A 6,824-nucleotide genomic window follows, 5' to 3' on the forward strand; every position below is an offset into this window, starting at 1 on the left:
TGAGCATCATGTGCTTATTGGCCAATTGTATATCATCTTTGAAGATCTATTTAGGTCATTTCTAAATTGAGTTATTTGTATTTTTATTATTAAGCTGTATTTATTAAGCATAAATACATAGTTATTTATGTATTCTAGGTACAAGTTCTTTATCAGATATTTGGCTGAAACATATCTCCCATTCAGTGGGTTGTGTTTCACTTTTTCAAAAATGCCCCTTGAAACACAAAAGGTGTTCATTTTGATGGCATGCAGTTTATACTTTTTCTTTTGCTGATTACGATTTGGTGTCATATATATAAGAAAACATTGCCTAATCCAAAGTTATGAAGACTCTAAGAGTTTTAAGAGAGAGTTTTCTCTCTTTATTGTTTTAGTTTACCTCTATGTCTCTGATCATTTTGAGTTAATTTTCGTATATGGTTGTGAGGTAGGGCTTCAAATTCATTCTCTTACATGTAGAGATCAAGTATTTGTGTAATGTACTATATAGTCTCATGTTGGGGGGGGCTGTAAATGGTGTATTAAATTAAGAATATGCAGTTTATGACCCCCTGGATGAAGAAGCAAAAGGCACACACAAGGGGTCAGTAGGTAGCTCCCTCAGTATCCAAGACCCTACTTTGGGAAATTGAAAACTCCTGGTGTCATTTTGATTGAAGGCATAGCTTCAGGGAAGAAAGAAAGTAAAGTCACAAGATTTATCACTTACAAATCCCAGACATGGAAGAGCAATGAGCTTGAGGAAGGGCAGCCCTCTGTCCCAGGTCATGACCACAGGAGAAAGAGAGCAGGGTAGTACCTACCTAAGCAACCACCAAAGGTGGTTGGGGCAGAAGTCACTAATTTTCAAGGGCTCAACTCCAAGTGGTTATCTTAAAAGATGCCCTGGGAAAAACAAAATGGGAACTTGAGGCAGGAAGCTCAGCTCTTAATATAAATGTCCAGACTCTGTGAACAGGGTTATTATACAGTAAAATGCCTACACAGCAACTCAAAATAGCTGTTTTCTGATTATACACTTCTGACTTGCCAAGCAGCAGGCAAAGCTGACTCTGGAATCCACAGAAAGTCTTCAGGCAAAGAACATGAGTGCTGGTAGTTAGAAATCAGGTGTGTACAGAAGTTGGTAAGAGTAAGAGCTTTCAAGAAGGGGACCAACAGCCTTGGCTAACTCCATGCAGAGCATATATATATATGCATCCATATATATATGGATTTCTAAAAAACATACTGTGATTTTGCCTGATTTTGAGTCTTTTGGTTTTTTCATGAGTCTTTTTGAAATAGAATTGGACTCTATTATTCTGTCTCATTTCTTTTGTGCTACAACGTTTGCAAAGTAGTTACACATGGTTGTAATAATCCATTTTTGTTGTTAAATAGTATTTCACTGTTTGAAATGCCATTAATTTATATACCCATTTAATTGCTGATGAACATTGATTGTTTTTAATTCTTGGCTATTAGGAACAATGCTTCTAGGACCACTTTGTAGTCATATACAGGTATGTGAGTTTCTAGTGAACTTTCTTTTGTGAGAGTTACTGTGAGAATTACTGCTTTTCAGCACTACCAGGACTCTTCTTAATCATGCAGTTGGACTTTCCCTAATTCTACAAAGGGCAACTGCAGGGAAAGGAGGAGCATGAATGGCCCAAGGTCACTCAGGCAGCTGGTGGCAGAACTCAGACCATTATCAGGGTCCTTTGCAGATGTAGCCCATGTCTGTGCCCCCCAAAACTGAGGGAATTTGGCAGGTGGCACCAGGATACGATGAGTAAGGCACTGACTTATGGTATAAAATGTAAGGAAGCATGATACTTGGAAACCAAGATGAATACTTCACTTTTTTTTTTTTTTAAATCAGGAAACTACAGCCTGTGCAGCCACCTGTTTTTGTAACTAAAGTTTTTTTTTGGAACCAGGGCCATGGTCAGGAAGAGCTAAGTGAGGCAAGGCTGTGAAAGTATAAGGATTGAATTTCGTCTTCATTTAAAATTTTGGTATTTTCTTCACGGTGGTGGATTTTTTTGTATTCATTTTGATTTTTTTTGAGATATTGCACTCAAAATGTTATTTATTTTGATTACCAAATTCTTGGGCACCCCCTTAAATTCTGTGCCAGAAGCCAGAACCTCACTCTCCTCACCCTACTCCCAGCTCAGCCACCCAACGCCCCTCTTCTTTTTTTAAAATTTTAATCCTAAATATATATGTATATATATTTATTTATTTTTATTGGAGTTCAATTTCCCAACATATAGCATAACAACCAGTGCTCATACCGCCAAGTGCCCCCCTCATTGCCCATCACCCAGTCACCCCAACCCTCCCGCCCACCTCCCCTTCCACTACCCCTTGTTCATTTCCCAGAGTTAGGGGTCTCTCTTCGACTGCTCTATCCTAAACCTTCTCAGGCGCTTTCCAGCCCAGCCGTCACCACTACTTTTTGTCCCTAGGGGGCGCTGTCGTCCCGGCTCCTGCAGGTCGTTCCCTCTCCATTCCCAGGTGAGGCGCCAGGCCCGGGGACCCGGGGACCCGGGGTGCGCGGTGGGCGCGTGCGCGCGTCGCCGGGCCCCGGGCAGGTGCGCGCAGGTGCGATCCCAGGCGCCGCAGTCCAGCCTCGCGCGGCTAGTGGGGTGCTGAAGCCTCTCGCTGGGGGATGGTCCCCGTTCCCCCACCCCCGGCTCTTTGTGGTGTTCTCACTGCCCAGACCGTTCCGCCCGGTTCTTGGGAACGCCAGGGGACTCGTCGGCCAGTTATTTTAGGAAGTGAGAAGCGCGCAGGGCGGGCCGGATCGAAGCGCCCCTGGCCAGAGCTGGGTAAGGATGCCCGGGATCCCCGGCATCCCCGCCTCCATGGTTGGGGCGGTCGCGGGGGCTCCGGCGAAAGGGGCGCGGGGGCAGGGACACTGCTCTCACTGTGGCCGAGGCCCCTTCGGGGCGACTGCATTTCCTGGCAGGCTTCTCCGAGGGCGCTCCCGCCGAGCCGCGGCGTTCTCTCGGGGTCTGGGGTCGGGAGAGTGGGGGTGACCGGCCCCGCTTGGCTGCACCCACAGGTGTCATGCAGGAGACGCGCGGGGCGGGATCTCCCTAGGTAATAGCTCCTGAAGGGTGGGAGCCCGAGCCTGCTGCTCTTACCTGGAGCAGAGGGCAGTTCTGGGCATTCGCCTCCGCCGAGCCCCCTGGATAGGTCGCTCCACGAACCTCCGCAAGCACGTCTGTGTTACCGGGGCTGGCAGGGCGGGAACGAGCATCTCCATTGCCCTTTTTAGCCTTGTGTCCTCCACTCTCTTCCTGGAATCTGCTCACTCCACTAGCTAACTCATTTCCCAACCGCTCACTAACACCTGCGGCACCACAGCCCCTCCTGGCCTTGGAATCCAGAGCTCCTACTACTCCCATGGCTTCCCCTCAGTTCTGCCTTTAACCAGCCCTCCCACCCCCACCTACCCCAAAACACTCACCCAGGCTGTCTGATCCACCTTTCTCTGTAAAGTTCTTACACCGCTGTCGCTAAAAGTCTGTATAGCTCCAGCCTAGAGACGCTCATTTAGCCTTAGCCAGTTTGGTAAAGTTAAATTATATTATCACTTGGCATCCAGTCCACTATTGAGAGCTCCACACATCTAAGTTCAGGGCCTTGACCTTAGTTTATTAATACCCTAGACCCATTACTGAAAAGGAAGGGCTATAGTGAAAGAGAGGTAACCTGTAGAGGTCACTGAGGATAAACTGAGATATCCCTTTAGTTCAGAGGTCCTTAGTTTTGGCTGTATACTCTATGATTACACCTGAGTGCAGCCCGGCACAAGAATTTTTAGAAATTGGATAATTTTAATGTACAGCCAGTGTAGAGAGCCACTGCTTCAACCCTGAGGGCAGGTAGGTGGGGGAGCCTGGGGGGGCCAGAAGCACTGGACCAGGCACCTCCAGCTGGGAAAAGCATCAACTCTTTATCCTAGTGTGCTACACAAATTTTTAACATTTTCCATGTGTCCCCTGTGAAAACAGGAAGCACTGCCCTATATTAAGAAACATGCCTGACAGCTTTGTGTAAGGTAATTGGAAATAAGGCAAAGCAAGCCCAAAAGGCCAAGTAGGAAACAATGCAGTAATCTCTGGATGAGGTAAAGAAAGCCTGGGCTAGATTAGTGACAGGGAATATAGGAGGAGACAGTTGTGACGGTCACAGAAACAGTGACAGACTATGGTGGTTACCTAGATGGAAGTTTTTGGCAGGCTGTGGCACTTTTAAGTCTTAAGGGCTGATTGCACTAACATATACTAGCTGACTCCCAAAAGAGAATCACCAGAACTATTGTAGTCTTTCTAGAACCCTCGAGACCATGAGTAGGCTGGGGTCATTGTGGCTGGCTCAGTGTCAGGCACTAGCAAATTGAACTGCAACCATTCATAGAGTTAGAAGAGCTCCTGCTTTATGGTGGCTGGAGGCCCTTTCTGATATCGGGCAGTAGCTGCACTCCTGGGGATGATTCCTCACAAGAGATTTAACAGGGAAAAAATAAGCTCTGTGCATGGCATGAAAATGCTTATTATAGCATTATCTATAAAAATGATATATTTAATAATAAAGGAAATGAATAAAACAAAAGAATTTAATTTAAATAGCTAGCATTCAGGGGCACCTGGGTGGCTCAGTCTGTTTAGCCTCTGGCTCTTGATTTCAGCTCAAGTCTTGATCTCAGTAACCTGGGATCCAGGCCCAGGTCAGGCCCCGTGCTCAGTGTGGAGTCTGCTTGAGGATTTCTCTCCCTCTCCCTCTGCCCCTCCTCTATTCGAGTGCACACACACTCTCAAATAAATACATGTTTAAAAATAAATAGCTAGTGTTAGAATGTCATAATGAAGATATGAATAAACCAGAAAACATTCATAAGTGAAAAAAGAATCTTCTTTTTAGAAAGAGAATTAGGTTCATCTTTTGCTTGGAGTAACTTCCCCTTGCTCAGTAGCTAAACAGTGATTATATAGAGTATTTAAATATGTAGGCATGTTGGCAAAGCCTGAAGAAACTTGCAAATGTGAACGGATTTTTCTTAGAGAAGGTCAGATTATGGAGAAAAGGGAGTTTCTTTCTCAAAATTGTCCCAGTGAAAGGCATGGTAGCATGGAAATTTGGAGAAAGCTCTCAAGCCAGATTATTTGGGTCCTGGTTCTGCCACTTAGTAAATGGATGGCCTTTGGCAAGATTAAGACTTTTCAGTGGCTCGGTTTCTTCATCTATAAGATGGGGTAATAGTCCTTATGTTTAGAGAGTTGTTGGGAGATTTAATCTATATGTGGGAACTTTTTTTTTAAGATTTATTTATTTATTTATTTATTCATTCATTCATTCATTCATTCACTCATTCATGGTTCATGGTTTTGAATTTGTATTTCCCTGGTGATTGATGGATTGATGGATAGCACATCAATGGGGTTTACTTAACAACTGGTAAGTTTGTTCTCCTCCTTGCCTAAAGCAAAGAAAAACCTAAACCTCTAGAAACTAGAAGCTTTGGAAGCAGCCCAATAAATAAATTGCATGAGAGAGACCTTATGAAACAATGATTGAAGGATTGAAGGATACAAAGATTGAAGGAGGTGCTCTACACTGCCTCTACGCAGATCAGCTAGGAAAGCGTAGACTACCTAAATACAAGACTGAGTACTGGGCAGGTGCGCCACATGGGGGCAACAGTAGCAGAGGATAGTAGCATCTCTCAGGGCATTCACCAAGTACCAACAAGAAAAATTCTTCATGGAAACTTCCAAGCTGAGACAGGGATGGGAATGCCCAGGCAATTGTTTGGCAATAACCAGCAAAACTCTGAGTGGAGGGAGGAAAGCCTAGAATGTTTTCAAGTAAAAACATCCTTGGTCGTTTGCTTTCTCCAAAAGCCATAATCATAAGCTGAGGGGACTGTATGTGGAGGATGATGCCAAGTAGCTTGAACTGGAATAAGACCCATCTTCTTAGCAGCAAGTCCAAACTCCCAACTGGGAAAAAGCAATCATAGGAAGAATTCCTTTATAGCTCAGTGAGGGCTCAAGAATTTAGAAGCACCAATAATGTTTGACTGTTCAATAAAGTTCAATAAAGTTACTTAAAATAAAGCCTCAGAAAGTTAAGTAGAAGCTAGTGATCAGTTTCAAACAGGAGGAATAGATATGGAGCCCCTTCCTGAAAATGCACCTTTCTCATTTTTCTTTTATTTATTCATATTAAGTACAAAAATTTATTTTTCTTTTATGTATTAAATTCATATTAGGTACATCAGTCCTGATCAAAGCTGGAGACATCCTGTTGGATTATAGTTCTGCAAAGGCATGTATATATGGTTAACTAATGTAACATGGTAACTAATGTCAATAAAAACATATTTTTAGAACAACTACTTCATGCCAGGTTCTTGCTAGTGCTGAGAACAGAACAATAAACCGGGCAGAAATTAACCCTGCCCTATCCTGTAGCTTTCTAGTGACCTGCTTTGATATAGGGCTTATGCAGGCTTGCGTAGGCTTTCTTCTTTTTCCTTTAAGTACTCAGATTTTTTCAGATTGGAATAACATACTTAGCAGTAGACACTTGCCAAGTCTGTGGCTACCCAGTATCTCTGATATCGGTACTCTTCTTGTATTTGGGGATTTTTCCTGCCTCCTTAAGACAGAAGGCCAGGTTTTCTTGAAGCTAGAGCATAGGCTATGACCTAGCTATTGTCAACTGGGACCCACTGGTTCTCTGATTCAGAAGACATCAACTCAAGAATGCAAACTTCATGAAGAATCCACTTTCCAGAGGATGTTAGGGTAGAAGAA

The sequence above is a fragment of the Vulpes vulpes genome, chromosome 3 (assembly GCF_048418805.1).
Source record: "Vulpes vulpes isolate BD-2025 chromosome 3, VulVul3, whole genome shotgun sequence".
NCBI classification, from domain to species: domain Eukaryota; kingdom Metazoa; phylum Chordata; class Mammalia; order Carnivora; family Canidae; genus Vulpes; species Vulpes vulpes.